The 23,083-nt window shown below is 35.7% G+C and overlaps 1 pseudogene across 1 annotated transcript in view; it reads left to right on the top strand.

Annotated features, from left to right (window-relative positions):
* Positions 1 to 23,083, top strand: part of LOC143256267 (uncharacterized) — a 60,481-nt pseudogene that overhangs the window by 33,031 nt on the left and 4,367 nt on the right. Inside the window, exons 2-4 of the transcript XR_013031222.1 lie at positions 16,828 to 16,935; positions 20,190 to 20,283; positions 21,813 to 21,894. The product of XR_013031222.1 is annotated as an uncharacterized LOC143256267 (transcript). The remainder of the gene's footprint in view (positions 1 to 16,827; positions 16,936 to 20,189; positions 20,284 to 21,812; positions 21,895 to 23,083) is intronic.

Consider the following 23,083-nt stretch of genomic DNA (forward strand, 5'->3'; position numbering starts at 1 on the left):
CATAGCTCTACTAGAGCTGTCTGCACATAGCTCTACTAGAGCTGTCTGCACAAGCCACTTAGCAGTGAATGAATAGAGGAAGTTCTTGGACTACTCTTTTACTAACAAATGGTGTGATCGGCTGCAACATTCTAACGCCATAACGGCTGAAAGGACGAGTATGTTCATTAAAGGGCATTCAAACTCGCGACTCCCAGCTTGCGAGTCGAGTGTTCTACCCACCGGATGGCTAAAATATTAGCTTTTTTTAGTGTTTTGAATTATCACTTTTTATTTGTAATTTTAATACGCTAACCGGCGCGATTTCTGTATTACAAGTCTGACTTTTGTGATATATAATGACAAGTGAAGTTGAACCTTACAATAAATATATTTTACAGGTAATAAATTTTATAGTTGTCTAAAACTTAACTAACTATAAAATTTATCTGTAAAGTTCTAGACACGTATAGCGGAAATTGAAATGATACTGAAAAAGTTATTTTTTTTGTAAAAAGCAATTTCAAGCTACAAAATTAAGAGATTATTTTACTTCATATTTATAGTTACAGGTGGCGTTGGATCAAACTTAGAGAATTTATAGTTCTACTGAAGATATACCAACTAAAACTGACACAAATTTAACGGTGCGTTCTTGAATATCCTAACTGAAATAGACATTTCGTGATATGTTCATTTGAAAAAAAGTTCCAGACAGGCACAAAAGTTCGTTTTTAGGTAGTTCTGAATTAATCATTACTTAATACAAGCTGTAATTACACGGTATTTTAGGCCTAGCATGGTCAGGTGTTTACAGCGCTCGACTCGTAATCTGAGGGCCGCGAATTCGAATCCCCGTCACATCAAATATGCTCAATGTAACAGTCAATCCTCCTTTTCGTTGGCAATAGTATCCCACGAGTTGGCGGTGGGTGTTGATGACTAGCTGCCTTCCCTCTATTTTTACTGCTAAATTAGAGACAGCTAGTGCAGATAGCTCTCGTGTAACTGCGCGAAATTAAAAAAACAAAGAAAACATGCCTTTGCTTGTGGTTAGTGATTTTTTTTTTTTTACAAATAAAGCCTGTTCATAGAAAATGACTTAATTTAAAAACAAATATGGACGGTCGACATTCGTATGCAGAACGGCCTAAAGTGAATAACATATACTTATGCTTATTTGAGTACATATGCAAATTATGTTGAGGTATATACTGTACTAGTGTTTCTATAGTATTAGTTCATTTCTCTTCGTGTTCAAGCAGATTGGAAGGAGAAAATGGAACAGTCCAGTTGTAAAAACTGCAGCATATATAAAAACTAAACCAGGAAGTCGTGTGTTCTAGAAACAAACAGTTTAATTGTAGGTTAAAAAAACCAAAACGAAACATTTGTCATGTAAATGTGGAAAATACTGATTAATATTTATATTTTAAATTGATATTCAAGAACAAATTAAAAAGCTTTTTCCATGTTTGTATTTTTCCTACCTATCACGTTTTCAGTCTTCTCGCACATCTGGCGTCAGCCACCCTGTCAACCCATCTTAAATGTAATGCCTCTTATGTTTTTCTCACTGTCCACTACAAAATAAATTTATAAACGTGACTGGCGATGAAACGACGTAGTTTCCAAACTTCCCATGATCCTCAGCGACACCAGAGTTTAGATAACAGAAGAAAAAACCGAGTAAAAATGATTAATTCGGATATTTATGCGAGAACGAACTAGATCGAAGTTTGTAACGATTACAGAAATACTGTACATTGGAATGAGGAAACCCAAATGACTTCTGTGTTTTTAATGAAAGCAGACTAACATTTGAAGTTTTATACCTGCTTAAAACATCACAGCGCTGTCCTTTTTCTCTCTCCTAGTATCTGTATCTGAAGAAATGACTGTTTACTCTAAAGCTGCGTCGTATATAACAGAGCAAACAAGTTGTACGTTCCACAAATAATTAATTTATTCCAGCCAGGGTTTCGCTGATAAGTTTCTTTGCAGTTGTCCGGTGTCCTTAATTCTGTTTTTATTTGTTGTTGTTTTTTAATTTCGCGCAAAGCTACATGAGGGCCATCTGCTCTAGCCGTTCCTAATTTAGCAGTGTAAGACCAGACGGAAGGCAGCTGGTCATCACCAACCACCGCCAACTATTGGGCTACTATTTTATCAACGAATAGTGGGATTGCCCGTGACATTATAACGCCCCTGCAGGGGCGAGCATGTTTGTAAAAAAAAAACAAAAACCGCACAAATACAGAATTACGGTCAAAGTCCTAAAGGTTTGAAGTATTAATTATTTTTACTTCGTGTGTTAATGTGTGTGTCTGTTAAACGATCACCGGAGTTTTGTTTTACACCCATCTCGATGGGCTGTTTAGCCCACCAGTATATCCTAAAACAAAATAGCAATGCTTGGGCAAACTATTTATCTTGGTTTTGATTTTCTTATTCGGTGTTAATACTGCAGAATAATAGCTTACCCTAAGAAGCTGGTGTGTTCTCACTGGATTTTGAAGCATGGATAGCACTGAAAGTTTTGTTTACCAGTTACTTAGTTTAGAAAGGCATGATGCATACAATACAACTTGTATAATTAGAAAGGCATGATGCATACAATACAACTTGTATAATTAGAAAGGCATGATGCATACAATACAACTTGTATAATTAGAAAGGCATGATGCATACAATACAACTTGTATAATTAGAAAGGCATGATGCATACAATACAACTTGTATAATTAGAAAGGCATGATGCATACAATACAACTTGTATAATTAGAAAGGCATGATGCATACAATACAACTTGTGTAATTAGAAAGGCATGATGCATACAATACAACTTGTGTAATTAGAAAGGCATGATGCATACAATACAACTTGTGTAATTAAATTATTTTTTGAAAATTTTACATGTCTTCCACATGTGGGTGTTGATAATTTTTCAGTTACAGGTAGCTTTAGTGTTTGGTTTATCCTTATCAGATAAGCTATTTTCACAAATTAAGTTGTTGTTTTTTTGTTATATTCACCCATAAGAGTTTGTCTTCCCACGCATCGTTCTTGCGCTTACCACCCCATCCGCCCATCTTAAATATAATACTTTCTATATGTCGCTCTAGAAAGCGGACCACACTAGTCGCGTCACACTTTATGGGAGGAGCTAGATAGAAATTTGTTTAAACCATTGAATTTTAAGCTGTTAGATATAACCTGACTGTAAACTTGCTGAAAAATGTAAAACAATCTTTATATAACACAAAGCCAAAAGACTAAAATTGCATGTATTAGTATGGACGTGATACTTTAGAACTGGTTCGGTAAATAGTTCGACAGCTTCGTTCTTACTGAGATACATCTCAAGTACTCATTTCTTTCTTAAAAACGGACAATCTCGGTCTTAACCAGAACCAAATGCGTTATCATGTGACTAGTCATTCTCTTACGACAGGTTGTGTGTCGTCTAGATGTGTAAACTTTATATTACAGGTTTAGTTTATCTAGATGCGGTTGTTTTGTTTAGAACTTTCTCGATATTTTTCGTGTAATATAGGATGTATAATTTACTAAGGTCAGAGGTTACAGTAAGTATGAGTCAATGTTTTGTCACGACTAAAACTTGCTTGCAAATACTTTACCTAACAGTGTAGTCTTAGCTTATATTTTAAGCTACGTGTAGTTAAAGTAGAATTAGCTTAGCTGTAATCGAGATTAGTTTAAAATAGACCATTTTCTAATCCATACGCAGGACTTTAGCAAGTTTTGGGTAAACATTACAACTTAAAGGTGTCTACAACCCGTTTTTCTCTTTGTTGCTGAGCAGTGTTTTCATCTCGGACAAGTTATGTTACAACAAACAAAAACTATCGATGTACGGGTAGTAACTAAGGTCTTACTCTCGTATTTTAGTTTAACCCATACAAGAGCTTGACATCTCACGTACAAAATACTCAAAAATAACATTGGTAATTCTCTCTCATATAAATCAGTTTAAGTTACGGTAAGATAGCATCTCACGTTCGATGTGACAGTCAACTTTTCATGTTAATTCGTGAGTTCATTGTTTGTCTTTCTTGGTTTAGCTCTATGTTGCATCGCAGAAGATCAGGTTAGCAAAGTTCTAATTTTCCTTATGTAAAACCCTCGAAGTTATTGATCATTAGCCTCGTATGTCTAGGAAAATTGTAGTGTTGCTTTCAGTATAAACGTATTGGGCTGTAAGTTTATACTAGTTCTTAAACAGTATGTTCTACACACGACCTCATTTTATGTACAATAATATATTAAATATTTTTTTTACTTTGTTTCACCTACAGTTCTGTTACGTCAGTCAAAACGTATACTGTGAACGTGCAATGACTGACGTTTGTTTCAGTCACAATAGATACAGATATCGCCCTGCATGGCCCATCGTAATCTGAGGGTCTCGAGTTCGAATCCCAGTAACAACAAATACACCCGCCCTTTGGGGGCATTATAATGTGACGGTCAATCCCATTATTCTTTGGTAAAAGAGTTGGCGGTGGGTGGTGATGACTAGCTACCTTTCCCTCTAGTTTTACACTTAAATTAGGGGCGGCTAGTAGCCATCGTGTAGCTTCGCGCGAAATTCAAAAACATACAGAAATTGCGGAATGACAAAAAAAAAAATACTGAACTTAGTTTTACCCATTTAAAGGTGTGTATAAAACAGGCGTCGCTAGGTGCTTACAAGGTTCGAGGGTCGAGACCATAGGCGCGGGAATTTCCGGCGTTTCAGTATGATATTGGTTATGGTTTCTTATTCTGATTTTCAGAGACAACTGGATATTCGAGGGCACGTGTACCATACTTAAGTTAACTCTAAAGCATAACATGTCTTTTAAATCTTGAAAAACCTAGCTTTAACGTTTTCTTGTTGTCATAATAATTCTATAGAAGTGAATGTTTTCTGTCGAATGAGGCTGGCTGTCGTAACGAATAGCCCAAGATAAAATGTTTCTCGCCGTAAATTATACTTGCTTCAAATTGAAGACGGGCAACTGAGTTTGTCACAGTTTATTGACAAAGTGTTTAACACATGTTAAGGAAACATGAGGTGACAAAGTAATACAGTGAGTTCCGAACTGACTGTAGCCAAAATGGCGCTCGGGATGCAATAAATAATTTGTCGCCCTATAAATGTTTCATCATCTTTATTTGATTTTTTTCACTTTGTTAACGTGGTATTTCAGTTTCTCAACGTTTTCACACCATTTCAACAGTACTACTGTTAAAATAGCGTGTGGGCGTGTACATGAAGTCTATCTAAAACTAGGACTTAACCACAGATACTACTGGGCTCTTTTTAGGCATGTCTTAAGGATCGCATTAATGCAACTTTTGTAATTTGTACGAGGGGCTCTTGACGCCCCCAATACAGTTGCGTCCTGTCAGTAGCCTTCTTGCTTTGTCTGTAAAATATTCTTTGTTAATCTGATGACTAAACGTAATGTGTCCAAGTGGCCTCAACTTCTGTTGTATTATAATAATACATCGGTGCTGGGTTAATTTTTCTCCTGACTGGGCAGTTCGAACGAGTGATTGACAGTGTTAGTCCATCATATGTTCCCCTTTAGAATTTAGCTATTACTGTACACAGTTTATTCAAAAGCTCTCATAAATTAAACAAAACTTACTGATTTATAGGGAGTTTAGCTGCCTGACTCTGAATTCCTTACAAAGTGGTGGCAGAATTTCTTTATATGACGCAAGAATAAAATAATTCCATCTTGGTTTTATATCTTGAGTTAAATACAACAAAAACTGTTTACAATAATATGTATGGAGTAAGATCTTGGATCTTACTGAACTGTGTCAACAGACATGTAGACAGGACCGTACAAACTAAACGGTCAGTTCGTAGGCCCTATAGTCTTGAACCACTGCTCCATCACTTGAACTTACCACTGCAAAGGCAGTAAGTTAGCAGTACCCGCCACGCAAGGGATTTGTCCATCTTTTTAAACCGGATAATTGTTCCCTATCAACAACTCAGCTATAGCTGAAAGTGTGGAATCGCCTTTCAGACTAAAGACCACGCGATCTGCAACCAAGGACATTAATCCCTAGATCAGACGTACATGTTGGGATATGTACAAAAATATACGAGTAACCAATATTAATTTCCCATTTTACTGTCACAAGTCGGTTTTCTGAAGGAGGGTGAGAGAAAGATCTATTTCCATGGTACGTTCGTCCATTTAAAAAACAATGTATGAATAGTTGGTCCACTTAAACAATTCATGAATACACACGCATGTGGTGTGTTGTGAACCTAATCGAATTTTAAGTTAACTTTTGTTAACGATCGTGGTTTAACTTCCCCCACTCTTCCACATAAACCATTAAATCCGATTAACCACGACTTTTATGGTGAGTATCCAACTGTACTCACGAACGTTAAAGGCAGTGCTGAGGTCAGAGTAACTTGTTCTCAAACTGTCGAATTAAAACTGGATTCACTGTTTGTGGCGAGAGATAAGGAGGGTACGTTACAATAAGCTGGTGAGTGTATGTTGTACGTACTTAGAATAGGTCAAAATATACAGTGTGTGTGTATTAATTTCAACTTACATACAGTGTGTGTGTGTGTGTGTGTGTGTGTGTGTGTGTGTTTTTCAACTTACCAGTAAAGGATGTAACTTCACATAAATTAACAATGTTTTTGTTGCTTATTTGGGAACTTCAGACCCACACTACGCGTCTCTGGGAAAATTCGTCTGTCCTCAAAAATATGTATGGTATCAATTTTATTTTACTTTTCTTGTAGTTAAACCAATTTATCCGACTAATGTCAGATGCTAACTATCCTGATTATTAGATTTTAAAATGTTACAAAATTTACCTTTAAAAAACTAAATAAACACAAACGAACAAAACAATAGTACCAGCATTTTGGTTAAAGTTGAAGGCACTCGTCTCGTAATCTGAGGGTCGCGGGTTCTAATCCCCGTCACACCAGACATGCTCGCCCTTTAAGCTGTAGTGGCGTTATAATGTTACGGTCAATTCCACTATTCGTTGGTAAGAGTAGCCCAAAAGTTGGGGGTGGGTGGTGATAACTAGCTGCCTTCCCTCAAGTCTTTGCTAATTTAGGGATTGCTAGCACAAATAGCCCTCATGTAGCTTTGCGCGAAATTCAAAAACAAACAAACAAACAAGAGCCCTCTATTCGACTTTTTAATAACTTTAGAACGTGGTCAACTACACCATTTAGATAAATAATTTGAAGGTAATGAAAGATAGGTTATAAATCTTGACTCATTTCAAACGAATAAAGAAAGGTATAGTTTAAAACTCGGTTAAAATATTGTTAAAATTCATATATTGTTAATGATACTAGTACCTTTTTGATACAAAAATACGTAAAACAATGTACAATATTGTACTGACATCTTCTAATGTAGTGGTTCCCAACCAGCGGTCCGCTAAGGTAACACCGTCTCATTAACCAAGTAAGTTTTAAACACTGCTGTTTACTAAATTGTACACTGAGTTATGTCTTATTTGATAGTGAAAAATTGGAAAACGAGTTAATTATTAGTTAATAAAAACAATTTGGGTATACGACATCTTTCAGAAATTAATAACAATAATGAAGTTCTTGATGGTGAAAATGGCTGAGAATCACTGCTGTGATTTCTTAAAATGTGACTATTGACTCCAAGCTTATATTAGATAGCATATGAAACGTTCACCTTTGTTTGGGAGTCCACATTTTTGTTACATTAATGACTACATAGACACTATCTTCGCGCCATCTAGTATTACAAAGATTGTTTTGGTTGTGCCTAACTTTTTACACACTGCTTCGTTCACTAATTAGGACAAATCCTTCATCTAGTGACGTATACGTAACGCTCACAAGTACTTAATTTCTAGATGGAAAAAAGAGAAAAGAACCGGCACTCTTTTGATTGGTGGGGATATTTTGGAAAGTAAAAATTTAATATTGTTGGTTACTGCCTCCAGGGGGCTCTAGGAAATAATGTAGTTGATTGATGTCAGTCAAAAATCAACTCCAGATAAAATTGAGGCATTCTTTAAGTATAGTTACAGGATTTCCATCTATTTCTATATTCAAAACAGTTTACGGATCTCCGATGAAACAAATTAAGCACTGATGGTTAGCATTTGTAACATGTTAATTAACATTACTGACACCAATAAACCTATGCTCAAACAAAACCTTAGAAGAATCAGCGTAACCACACTGATTTTGTCAAGTATTTCCGTACGTTAAACCTGACGAATTTTCTTCACAGTATTCAACATAAATCATGTTTGAAATTTAATGTCTGACTTCAACAGTAATGTGACAGTTGCGTCTATGACCTTATTTTGTTGGCCGATAATTCTTATGACTGTGTAAGTTCATTCACATGTTTGCTACTCGACGTAAATATGACGCACAATGGGAAAGTGACACCCACATTTTGCAGGTTATGAGTGACATGCACGTGCATGTAGAAAATTATTACTCATATAAACTTTAGTTTGTTTTCCCAGGGATGACTATCTGTGTCTAGTCTTTATTCATTGTAATATGTCGAACGTTTGTTATAGGAGTCATGTTATAAATACTATATTATATTCGTTCTTAGAATTGGACGAGGTTCGTCAAACGACAATATGAAAAGTTACGACAAATGATAAATTTGGTGTTTGGTGACGCACAGAGAACTTTATCCTTAAACATAAATTACGTTCCAAGTAACTGTTAATGTAGACTTAAGATTACCAGATATTCTAGTTTCAAAATCGACTAATATTTAAAAGATGTATTTTTATAAACTCTACCATCATTATATATTAAAATCTATTTTCAGTTAATCTAACTTGGTTTGTTTAATAGCTAGAATATTATTCATAATGTTTCTTTGTTATATCTAGCAAGCATACCAAAATATTCTGGTTTTACCGTCGTACTAAGTAAAAAAAACAACAACAAACAAACTCCGATATAATTTAAAAACATTGTTTGGACCATATTTGATCATGTGACTCAAACTTAACATAGTACCGTTATTTTGTTAAAACTAAAAGGTCAGATTTGAAGCAACTTTAGGTAAAATTATTTTCGAAGTAAGAGTACACAAACAAAATTTAATGACCAGTTCTACATGTAGCAGCAATATTACTTAAAATAACTTCGCTACGTACGAAGAAGGTATGAGCGTACTGACACAACTGTCTCGCATATGGAAAACTCATCTGACGTCTCACCATCCACCTCCATCTTTTGGGTTATTCTTGTCTGATCGAATAGCACCATTGGACTGATAGTCACGTAACGAGCACACTTACTGTCTGAAAATGCTAAGCGCGTTTTTCTAGAAACCAGAAGCGAACCGTTGGGATGTATCCTATTGGTTAACACAACCATACTCCATCTTATATTTTCAACTAAAAGTACGCAATAGCAAATTATAGCTATAATGTTATTATACAATGTTTATTACTGGAAACCCGTACTGGGCCGGTTTAGAATGATGTGCTTTAAGTTAGTTTGAGTTGCTTTGTTATACAGAAATATTATTATTAAACGTCGTGAGAGAACTTCCTTGTGGAACGTTTTATGAGAAGTAACGTCAAGATATAACGTTAGTTTTATAACCAATTTTGACTTTAGTTATACTGATGTGTGGAGTGCGAGAAAATTATAATTTAACACCACAAGTTTTCTTTTACACGAGGTTCATATTTCTTAAGCTTACCCTGGAAAACAAATCAGTTAACACACGAGGTTCATATTTCTTAAGCTTACCCTGGAAAACCAGTCAGTTAACAAAATACTTATCTTAATTAGCATTACGAAAAGTTGAAAGAATGCATCTTTTGAAGTTTCGTGTTACTCATGTTTATAGCTTTGGTCATCGTACTGGTCATCTTTGTTTATGTATTATTTTTTTAATCTGCCTTAAAGATAGGCTGTCTGTGCAACGTAATTGCCCGGAATCGCAAGATTTTTAGGGCATCACTTTAAATTACTGTTCACCCACGTCACTGTTTGGGTCTCACCTGTAGTAACCTTTATAATACAGGAGGGCATGATTGTTGTGTCACAAATTAGGCTTTGTTTATAAAACCAGTGCATCATTGATGACGAGAAACCCACTTGTTGAGAGATTTATATGCAAAACGGCTCGTTTGGGCTGAAAACACTTTTACATAGAAGGTCGAAACGTTGTTCGCTCTTCTATGTAAAAGTGTTTTCAACCCAAACGAGCCGTTTTGCATATAAAACCAGTGCATGTTATCTTTAGAACAATAAGCTACCGTTTATTTGAAGGACGATATTCACGTGGCACGCACAACAAAACATCTCAGTTGTTCACTCAGGACTCGTTACTGTATCTCAAGCACTTTGAATTGAGTGTTTTGGCGAATCAAAATATTTTAACTGTCTAAAACAATTCCAATCAAAATAGCCGATTCAAACAAATGTAATGATTTAATTGTATTAAGGGCGTAATGATAAATACTTAAAGCTTAGTCTTTATAACTGATTTTTCTAGCTGTTTTCGTGCTTGTTATCTTTCGTATATATAACTTGAACAAATGTTTGTTTGGACAGCCAAAATTAACTTAAAATGTCATTTTATAGTTTTAACTGGTGTTTCTACATTTATCTCGAATTAGAAATCTACGTTCCACCCTTCAGTTTTTTTTTTTACAAGGTTTTTCATTCCAAAAACATATACGTGACAGTTACTTTATAAATTGATTATTCAGTATAATCATTAAACATTTTGTGAAGATCGCTTCTCACCTTGTTCACAAAATACATGTGTTATGTGATTAGTGTCGCGAAATTCTACAAAAGTAAGATCAGTGTATTAATTTTAAGAACATTTCGAAAACGTCTACGGATTTACAACGCTAAAATCAAGGGTTCGATTTCCTTCAGCGGACTCCGCAGATAGCCCAATGTTGCTTTGCTATAAGGACGCGCGCGCTTCAAAAGGTAAAAATCCCACTGTGACTGGTTTATATAAACGTAATTTACATAGGAGGCTGGTTTGCCCAAGTGAACACCCAGTGTTACATAGGAGGCTGGTTTGCCCATTCTTAGCCTTTAATATTCCATATAGTTGATCAGAAGGTCTGTGTTGCTGATCGCCGTGCATCTATATATATTAGTTTCACAAGCCTGGCTAGTATACGAAACGTCTGTCTGTTTATCCTTTACCTAACTACTCCTAGATAGGTTGGCCAATGTGAAACAAATTTTGTGGGGTGATAGTTTGGAATAAACGGCATGCTATTGGAGGATTCACAATCACCTCTACCTCCAGTTATTGCTGTTATTCAGCCTCTATTATTGTCTACGTAAGCTGACGTTAACTACATTCATAGATGGCACCACGACTTTACAAAAACAACAAACTATTATATAACGTGGCCAGTCAAATAATTATATGAAGACAAAAGGGGTCGCTGTTAACTTCCTTTCCGCCTCGATATTAATTGTAAGTAAATAGTATGTGATTCTTATAATCAGTATTAAATAGTAATTTCAAAAACAATGAACTTTATATCGTACGCACGCACGATGTCCAAACGAAAGAAGCTGTCACGAGGTAAAGATAGGAAAGTGACAGGTGGAAGAGCACTAGAGACAGCTGATGAAACTTCTGTAAGAAGGAAGTCGTCACAGAAAGAATCAGCTGCAGAAGTTATTGTTAGAGGAGAGTAAAATAAGAGAACATCAAGCTTAAAGAAAGGTTGTTGTTACTGGATGGAAATCTAGAATGTACCTCTAAACAGCTTATGGTTCAAGCTTAAAGAAGGGTTGTTGTTGTTATTGGATGGAGATCTAGAATGTACCTCCTAAACAGCTTATGGTTCAAGCTTAAAGAAGGGTTGTTGTTGTTATTGGATGGAGATCTAGAATGTACTTCTAAACAGCTTATGGTTACGATCCATATCATAGCTGTGAATCAAAGTATGTATGTGACGTTGGAAAAAGATGTATGTAACGTACTTTTTGTAGAGCAAAACGTCAGGACTATTTTGTGATAATGGCAAAATTGAATTGTACTCTTTAAGTGAACCGCCGTATCTTAATATACTTCAAGGAAATACTGAAATATCTAAAAACATACTAATATTTGTGTGTGTGTGTGTGTGTGGCACAAAGCCTGTTTGTCCGTCTTAAATTACCCGTTGGTCCCATCTTAATTGAACTTTATGGGATGGAACAATGGCCATGTTAATGTTCACAGCCTTTCCAGCACCACTTTTGATATTGGCCATTTATTATATATTACGTTAACTACGTTTACAAATAACGAGACGTCAATACGTCATAAACACAATTTCTACAGCACAACATATACAGTGTAGGGGAGGGCACTAGCATTTTTTTTTCTAAAGGAATGTAATTTAAAAAATGGCCGCAACTATTGTAGTACTACGTAAACTCAACTGAAGTTTCTATTCTAATATCTACCATGAAGATAGTCATTCAAGTTGTATTCACTTCCTTCACTGACTCGTAACCTTTCAACTTCGGTTGGTAAGATACTTCTGCGGCCAGTGACCCTTAACTGAAACACTGTGTAGGAAGAGGTAGAGAAAAATGTAGTGACGGTAGTTGTGCTTTCTGTGGCTCTTATTGCCATTCCAAAGACATACTGACCATCGCACAGTGTATATCATTATTTAAGTTTATACATACTAAAATCTTGTGTAAACTTTTGTGAAGTAATGACGTAATAACATGTTAAGTTGTGAATACATCGTGTCAAAATTAACAGATCCTTCAAGTTGTACACATCAAAGATGCGGAACTCAATGCGAGTACTCTGGATTAGGTTCTCGAGTTTCGATACTAGAATGTACAATCGACTCGGCCACTGATGTAGCTGCTTCAGTGACCTCCTCCTGAGGCCGTCACTACTTGTACAAGTATAGTTTCCGGCTCCTAAGTTAAGTGTTTCATTGTTTCTATATATGAATGAAAGTATTCTGTGTTTATAGATACATTTGCAGTGTAACTTGTTTCAACTAAATACCTCTTAAGCAGAAAAGATTAGGCCAGTTGTGTATTGTAATTTTGTTACAATCGTGTCTTTTTAGTAGGTTTATCCCCATTACACAACACGTCAGCGAGTAATATTAAACAGGGGCGAATTATACAACCTTTTTTGCTACTGTTTATCAAAAGAAACTCTGTAGGTCTCGTACCAGTCCTGTCCCATTTCATTGAAACAACGAAATTACGTTTGTAAACCGCAAGTCTTGTGATAACAATGGACCTCGTAGATCATCAGTTTTGAAACAATTGAAATTAGATGCGTAGAAAGTAATGCGGTTATTGATACGATAAAATCTCCATCTAATGATATTTATTTATTTAGTTAGTTATATTTTTAACACTTCATAGTACACGACCTCTATGAGCCAATAATCCACTTATAAGTTCCAGACAGCAACATTGTTGTTTATGCAAGCGATCTCACATTATGTATGTCTGCGAATCACTTTAACACTGTGTGAAATTTATATGGTTTGGAGTATAATGAACCCACATTCAAATACCGTGGAGCTTGTCGCTGTTTGAAGCGCTGTTGTATGACTATCTTTTGTTTTCATAATGACGTGTAAGCTATCTTGAGAAGCCGTCAACAGCTGTCTACTGAAGATTTACTAACGTCGGGCATCAGTTGTTTCTTTTTATAAACTAATATTGTAGGTCACGAATGTATGGTGATACTAGTTGGTATTTGGTTTGGTCGAAAGGCCTTTCACTAATGATGTAATTGTTACTTCTTGGGGTTTGACTCTCTGCACGTGCTGTTTAAAAGAGCCAACAGTTGTCTTTGAAAACTAATCAGATTCCATGTATGGAAATAAAAACATGTTAAGAGGTCGAATACTTTTATTCTCAGCATATGGTATTTAAAGTACAAGTTTTACAAGTACTAGTTAAAATACATTATTAGAGATAGGAACTTAACGTGATTTCATTCGTAGCAACGTGTTAAAAAAAAAATTAATGTTGTTACTTTAATCCGAGGGTCGCGGGTTCGCGCCCGCGTCGCGCTAAACATGCTCGCCCTCCCAGCCGTGGGGGTGTATAATGTGACGGTCAATCCCACTATTCGTTGGTAAAAGAGTAGCCCAAGAGTTGGCGGTGGGTGGTGATGACTAGCTGCCTTCCCTCTAGTCTTACACTGTAAATTAGGGACGCCAGCACAGATAGCCCTAGTGCAGCTTTATGATGGTGTTATTATACTGTTCACAACTTTACTTTGTTTAGGTTTATACTTTTTCATGAAATACACATTCGAGAACACTTTGCAGAGTTTTTCCTTGCACAGGTTCGTATAATACTGGGGGGAAAAGAAAACTATTGAATATTTTGAATTAAACGACAAAATAATGACAAATATTGCTAGAATTGAATTATCACCTAAAACTGAGAGGAGCTGAGTTTTCATGACAACACTACCTTTGAAGTAGACGATGTTTCAGAAACAATCATATCGAGGGAACAACATGGTGGCAATACCTCCCGTACATCGAATGTTTTTATACGAATTTAGCCTTTTTTTTTCTTTTTTTTTTCAATATACATTTTCATTTTGTCGAACTTGAGGGCCTTTGATACACGATGTATTGATAAAATATCACATGGAATTCCAAGGTTATCCGATACGTTTCTACCTACGATGTATCAGAATACATTATCACTTATTTGTTGTGGTTTGTACTTTCACAGATAACAATACTATTAGAAGTTACCTATTGTTACTACCGTGTTTCTCCGATAATAAGACCTACCCATAAAATAAGACCTAGTGTGATTTTTGGGGATAGTTTTAATATAAGCCCTACCCTTAAAATAAGCCCTAGTTAAGAGTGGCAGGAAGAGGAAAGAAATAAAAAAAATAATTTATTAATTTGTTTAATAGTTAGTTAATTAGTTTGTTTAAGTATTAATCAGTTAGTTTAATAGTTTAATAATAGTTTATTTTAAATGGTTAGTTTAATAGTTTTACTTTGTAACTTCATTTTTTTTAATATATCAAAATAAGACATCCCCCGAAAATAAGCCCTAGTGTCATATTTTGGAGAGAAAATTAATATAAGTCCTGTCTTATTTTCGGAGAAACACGGTAGGTGATGTAAGAACCTTGCTATACTCAGTTATTTTGTTCGTGCTTTTCATTTGTCCCAAAAAATGTAACTACAATTTTTAATATATTGTACTTGATATATAAGCGCACACATTGGGGGTAAACACACGCTTGGCTCATAACATTTTTAATTGTGGTATTCGAATGCTGGAAGTTTATAAAATATTAAGTTTATTTAAAACATTTAATAGAGTTAAGTGACCTGCCGAGACTAGGCACGTATGAAATGTAGTCTCTGAACTAATCGGGTTATCCTCACATTTTCTGTTTCTTGTAATTAAACCAATGTTTATTTAGTAAGTCTGCTTCATTACACTTAGTCTTAAAGGAGTTTAGTTTTTTGTTATTTTCTCCCATTACAAAAAAAGTGTTGTCGCTTCTTTTGTTTCCAAATCCGTTTTAATATTGAGTGTTACTGGAGAACTGAATTATCATATTAGGTATAGCATTTAGTCTGTCCGCAGTTTAACATGAGAATCCAGTTCCACATACGTCTGATGTAACGAATGAAATCTCTCAAACAGCACTTTTCCCCACATTTGACATTCATGAATTAGGCTACTCTAAATATTAATTAACGGACAAAGGGAATAGGGTGGTACGAACTTTTAAACCATACGTGGTTTCTTTCTTCACACCCTCAGAAATATTTCTAACACACCATGCGAAATGCAGTTTGGAAAACGACGATATTACTAAATTTTGTCTTTTCAAATACTGTGAATATATTTTTTTAATTCAACGTCTGAACTTGACTAAATATTTTTTAAATTTTGTCTTTTGAAGTGATAACTTTTCTGTGTGATTTCCAGACGTTCCAGAATATTTTACTCCACTCGCAAAACCTAGACCTTTCAAGAGTCTATATCTTGCTTAGTCTTCATTTAAGCCTACTCACGACCACCAATATTTCATGAGTCGTCATCTTGCCTATTTATTTAAGCCTTGTATTGACTACCGACAAAGATTGAAAGTTATTTTCAATAAAATGTAAAATAAAAACATGTGAATGCAAGATATCAAGATAATAATCCTATTTCTTATTTGAATATATTTTGAACCAAAAATTAAGTAAGAATGACATCGAAAAACGTTAATTTTAATTGGTAACAACAACACTGGTACCTTAGGTTTTCTTGTAACAAGCACTTCCTGCTTCGATGTTGGATCACGCTTCGAAAAATGACCGCGTGTCGATGCGTTCAGTTACAAGGCACGTTCGTGTAGAAATAAATTAGAAAATTGATACTTGCATTGAAGAATTACTAACCATATGGTACACGCCTTTATTTTGTTTGGAACTACCATTACCTAATCATTCTAATGGCTACGTTAAATATATTATGTAGGTCATTCAGAACGACATAATTATTCGGTATAAACCCGCAGTCATATATTTGTTTAGTGAAAACTAGGTTGACAGTTTTGTTACCTACATGTATACGAAACCCGAAAAGTAAATAACATATCAGTATATTAATTTCTACTAATGCAAAGTCAGACTCGTTTGTGAATAAAGTTGATTTTTTAGCATCAATTTAAACATTACCATTACAAGTATCGTATCTTTACCAACTTATTAGATTAATAACTTTCTCTAGTGTATATCTAGGAAAGTTTAAAGGAAAACTGAAACACGAATTTTAATCCATTGTTTATTTTCCACATATCTTTCAGGTTGTGGAACTTTTGAATCGATGTACCTGCCCTTTCCAGTTCCCAATGATTAGAGTATCAGATGGGAAATATCGCATTGGAGACACAAAAACTCTCATTTTTGTTAGGGTGAGTACTACCGCCATCTAGTAGCGATAACTGTCACTACATTGTTCGTTTTAAATATTACATAACTCGTTTTCCTTTTTTTGATGTATAATTTATGGGTATATACGTTTACATAAAACATCCGCATACAATTTCACTTAAAGTGTAATGAAGCTACAGTTCAACAGTTACCACAAGTGACTGAAACAACTTATTTTATTCGAAACAAATCAGAACTAGTGTACTTTCTGTATAGCCTATTTTGTTAACATCCAAATCGGTTACCAATAAGATATATTTTTTACCTTAAAGGCATACTTGGTTCGCCCGTTTTTTGTTTCTTTACGCCCACGGACGATGTGTATGTACTATTACTAGGTTATTTAAAACCGTACCCAATGATACAAGTTTTCTAGTGCCTTTTATGTAAAACTAATTAAATATAAACATTTTGATGCGTCGTAAAATGTCCAGATTTCTTTGGCTTCTGAAAATCTAAAATGCTTGGTATGGATTTATTTACGCTATCGATTCTGGTTCATTTATTGGCTGTGTATGTAGGATTATTGTATGTTTTGAAATGATTTTAAAAAGGACAAAGTAGGACATGCCAGAAGATATGTCCCCGAGGGGATGTGGTTCCGCTTCGTATTTTAATTATTTATACAGATTTTAATGCTAATGAAATTTCAGTGGAAAGACAGTATGTATATGCTGTTGCCACATTTCTACCTTCAGTATATGGGTTGGCAATAAAAAGTATGCAAGAATGTTTGGGCGGAGCAACTTTCTTAGCGGGCTAAACGCTGTGAAGAACCCGTATGAACCCGTCACGTGATGTGCATTTTCGTTTTTATATTGTTTCACTTGTGACATGGATTGTATACCACAGTACTCAAAATTTAGTGCTATTAACTGCAATTTTGATTTTAGTACAGTTAAAAATTATTCCGAAAGCTAGTTTCTAATCAACTCAAAGGGGGGGATTCCTCAGTAGGTTAGAGGTAAGTGTACGGACTTGTAATGCCAAAATATAGGTTTCGATTCCCCGCGGTGGACAAGAGTGCAGATAATCCATTGCGTAGCTTTCCATAAGAAAACGGAAGAACATAGCGAACTATGGGAAGGAAGTCATTATAAAGTAATTTCAGTGTTAGTTCTCGAAATTTTCGAGTAAACTGACTTCAGATCTGTCTACGCACAGCCGTCTCTAATGTTGAACTGGAGAGAAGATTGAATACTGGGGATCGACCGTCATTATCGTAGCGCAACCACTGACACAAAGTGGGGAGCACGATTGGTTTTTACCATGTTAAGTAAGATCTGACCCCAAATACTTCTGAGGGTAGCCCTTTCTTCTCTCTCTATTCCTTGGTACTTAAAGGGTAGGGATAATATGTGAGTGAAAGTTTCAAACACATTATGGTAGTTAAATAGGATATTTCAGCACACAGCAGAGTTCCAGGCTGAAATTAAGGGTAGGCAATATAAGCGGATGTCTAGGGCGTCACATACATCGAGTACCCTTAGTCGATGCAATAGGCACAAATTAAGGTTGTGCTTTTTAATCACAAAGCTGTTTTCAGTCCTGCACAGTTCCTGTTGGTCAATTCGGTCCGAAGGAATCATTATATTTGTGCATTCTAAACAGAAGTTACACAATGGGTCGTGTGTTGTGTCTATCACAGAGTATCAAACCACAAATTTTGAACATAACCCACCAACCTTAATGCCGAGTCATCGAAGGGCGTATTTATAGGTATATTTGAAGGATGGAATTTGGAAGGAAATGTAAGAGGTGTTTCAGTCCGTCTTTGTGTATTTCACTTAAAAACTATAAAAATGTTCTAGTTTATGTATTGTTGGCAGCAGTGCAAAACATAAAACTATACGCGCAAAATGCAAATAAAATATTTAAATTAGAACTGTTTGCTCATAATTAAACTATTTAATATTTGTAATTTAGTGACCATTAGTTTAACTTCTGTTAGGCCAAGAAACCCTGAATATTGTGCGAAAATAAACAGAAAACCTCTGTTCAAAATTAACTTCCAAATGAATTGTAAGATATCAGGTGTATTAATTAAAACCTGCCGATTACCTGTGGTGCCAATGTTTACTTGGGGCGCCAGTCGGCGGTAGAGATGAAAGTGTATTGTGGCTATGAGAGATTTGCAGCCTTGTATAGTAATCACTTTTGAATTTTTTCCTTCTTCAAAGATACAAAAAATGTCGAATCTGCGTGTGACCTTTTCACCTTCGTTTTGCTCCACTACGCGCAGCAGATTCTGCTGTCCATTTTGTTTCTGTACATACGAATGGATGAAAGTTCTCCGTGACGGGAAACGGAGGCGAAACTGGAAAATCGTGACCCCTATAGCAAATCTACATGAAAGTCTGATAAAAAAATGTCTCGAAGTTGGGGGTTTCACGTCACGTGACTTAAAGTTTTTTCACTATCATACATGTAAAAGCAAGGGTTTCATTTTTGTATATTAAACTCTACGTTTTACTGACTATCTGTTTCCTTCTTATTGGCAAGTTAAACCAAGATGATCACCTTACAAATATCTTACTACAGTTTGGGGTCAGAATATTAAATAGCATAAATGCAATATAAATATTAACTGCAAAAACAAAGCAAAAAGTCCTTAAGTATGTTAATCTAATACCTAAAATTTCAATTAACAGTTCAACTGCACTAGACTGACACTTACAAGCACAGAATAGTCGATATTTTATCTTCCAGACAGGTATGGCATGACAAAGTCAGGGAATTCGACTCGTAATCTGAGGGGTCGTGGGTTCGAATCCCCTTCCCACCAAACATGTTCATCTTTCCAGCCCTGGTCAAGTTATATAAAGTTACGGTTAATCCTACTCTTCGTTGGTAAAAGAAACCCAAGAGTTGGCGGTGGGTTGTGATGACTATCCGCCTTTCCTCTAGTTTTTCACTGCTGAGTTCGGGACGGCTAGCGCAGATAGCCCTCGTGTAACTTTGGGCAAGATTTAGAATATACCAAACTGTCTCGGATATCTCGTGTGTCGAAACAAAGCGACACAGTGGCAGCTGGGACACGACTATGTATCAACACATCATCTGGTGATATAAACTAAATCAAGGCAGCTGTTGGCAGACAGGTTCACTTAATGGTCCTCTTGACATATTTGAACAGTTTAACGAAACACAATTTTAATGATGCTATTAGTAAAGCTTTTGGAGCAGTAGGTCAAAGGTCTAGTTAATGTTATAAGTGAGCTGTTTGTCTTCTTAGATTCTTCGGAACCACGTGATGGTACGGGTAGGAGGTGGGTGGGACACTCTGGAGCATTATTTAGATAAGCACGACCCCTGTCAATGCCGAATTGGTAAGTTTGCTTGTTTTTTCATTAATAGTAATAGTTCACCGTGTACCTCCGCTTCACCATATTCCTCCGCTTTTTGTTTTGCTATTAAATTCAGACACTGGATTTGTTTTTAATTTTGGTTCCTTAAACTTAACATAAGAAATTCTTACTTAAATGTTACAACATGGCGAGTTTCCTATTACCACTTAAATGTTACAACATGGCGAGTTTCCCATCACCAATATAGGTTTCCTTGACTATCACTTTCCCAACGTTGTGTAGAACACGAGCGTAAGTTGTTCTAGATGGCAATTAAGTGTTTGGGAATAGATTTTTGTCAACCGATTGGCCAAAACATGTGGTACTTTAGTTATGGTTGAATATAAATTTTGCCCACTACCGAACGTGCATTAGACATAACTTTTCGAAATGCATGCCTACAACAATATTGGTATGGAAGTAACACAGGTGCACAACACACTTACAATCACACTATGTGTACTATAGTTAGTGTCGACGAGGCCTTTCGCCCCCAAACCAGGGCTCTTCGGGCTGATTGGGATACCACAAACATGGTACTGGTGGAGACGTTGTTTGACAGTACTTCCTACTGGAGCGAGTAGGTTTCTGTTAATATTACGTCACAATACGTCATAATTAAGGTATCATTTGTTTATTTATTTAAACATGTTTATTACCTTTATTCAATTAACGTGTTCATCACTCGAAAGAACTGTCGAGTTCGCATGCTAGTTTTTCTTCAACTAACCAGTTAATGAACAGTAGGTAATTTGAAAGTTACGTTATCGGGTGGATATTCCGACTTCGAAAATTCCAATTGTGCGAGTTCTCGCACAAACACAACCTGCCACAAACAAAATGTTTGCATTGTGTTTTCCAAGTGTTAACGGTAAATATTTCTGCTTTAACATAGTTTGCAACGTACAATTTGAACAATCGAAACTGTACTCACTGTGGGCCTGCATAAGAATATTCTAGAAAAAAAACTTGTCGCATGCCACCGGTGAAAGAATTACACCAATGTTGATGTGTATTCTTTTCACGTGAAGAGATTTTACGTGCGTTTGCTTCTACGCTAATATAAGTTATCACTCGTTTCCACTCGCTCAGGTGCAACACAGACGTAGTACTTCATCATAAAGGTCACAAAGTTTCTACTCGTCTGCAATGTTAATGAAATGGAATATTAATTTTCACACTATGGGAACAAAACGACTGTTGAACGATGTTTGGTCAGGACATATTTAATGATTTTCACACTATGGGAACAAAACGACTGTTGAACGATGTTTGGTCAGGACATATTTAATGATTTTCACACTATGGGAACAAAACGACTGTTGAACGATGTTTGGTCAGGACATATTTAATGATTTTCACACTATGGGAACAAAACGACTGTTGAACGATGTTTGGTCAGGACATATTTAATGATTTTCACACTATGGGAACAAAACGACTGTTGAACGATGTTTGGTCAGGACATATTTAATGAAGTTTTTGCGATGTAATTTTGAAATTAATTACAGGCCACAGGTCATCGTCATCGGCTAAAGTGTCCATGACTCCAGGAAAGGACGGGTCAACTAATATGAAGGTTACGTACAACAGGTACGTGTTTGTACTGTATAACATATTAACACGTATGTTTTTTTTTTTTATTTCGAATGTTTCAAGTTGACGGTGCAAAATGCTATTCAAAACTACACACCCATCAAATACATCTTCCTCAATGTTTGGTTAAATCGGAACAGTTAGTATTTATCTCTTGATTTGATGTTTATGATTTTTAACAGTGGTAAAAGAAATGTTACAAATCGTAAATTGTTCCAACGCTATAATTTGCACAAAATAGTTATATATTTTTATTTCCACTATTATAATAAATTTATCAATCCAATAATCAACGTGTTTCAAAACTCTTGGGCCCTTTATTTACAAGGGGTGGGTTATTTAATAACTAGTATAAATTAACATGACGTCACCTATACTTTTAATTAAAGTTTGTTGTGTTTAGCGCAAAGCTACACAACGGGCTTTGTGCGCCTTGACTACCATTGGGAGTCGAACCCCGGATTTAGCATTGTAAACTTGTAAACTTACTGCTGATCTGCCAGGAGACGCAAGTTTACTAATAACGTAAAATTGTGAATGTTTTGATACAATAAAAGAGCAAATATTAATTTCCTTAACAACCAACACTTGAACACGATCCACACTGTCAGAAAATAATTTCCATTTTAAGTCGCATCAAGAAGCATCACTTAATATTTCGGTGCCTCACCCTCCCCCGCGGCATATCTGAAGATTAATAATGCCAAAAATTGGGTTTCGACACCCGTGGTGAGCAAAGCACGGATAGCTGATTGTGTAACTTAGTACTTAAATCAAACATATTTCGATGGGGGGCTGAATGTATTGTTGATCCAGCAAGACTGAATGTTCTGGAAACAGTGAAGAAACAATAGGAAGATTAATACATTAGGGTTACTACATCTGGAGAAATGTTAGTGAAGGAAGTTTGAAGTTACACGAGGCTACGTGGCTTTGCTATAAGGAACACACACACACCTTGCATTTTTCTTATTTTAAAACATGCAAGTAGACAAACCATACTTCATACATATAACTATTTTCTAATGAACAAAAAAAACCGTAAATGAAAATAAAACTCTGCACAAATCAAAAGGTTCCACAGGGTATATAGTCTGTAATATGGGGTATAGAATTACCCTGGGTTTTGGAGTTGGCTAAAGAAGTGTAACTCTCATTGCGATGGTGATACACCGTCTATTAGTCT

Source organism: Tachypleus tridentatus, chromosome 7 (assembly GCF_004210375.1).
Source record: "Tachypleus tridentatus isolate NWPU-2018 chromosome 7, ASM421037v1, whole genome shotgun sequence".
NCBI classification, from domain to species: Eukaryota; Metazoa; Arthropoda; class Merostomata; order Xiphosura; family Limulidae; genus Tachypleus; species Tachypleus tridentatus.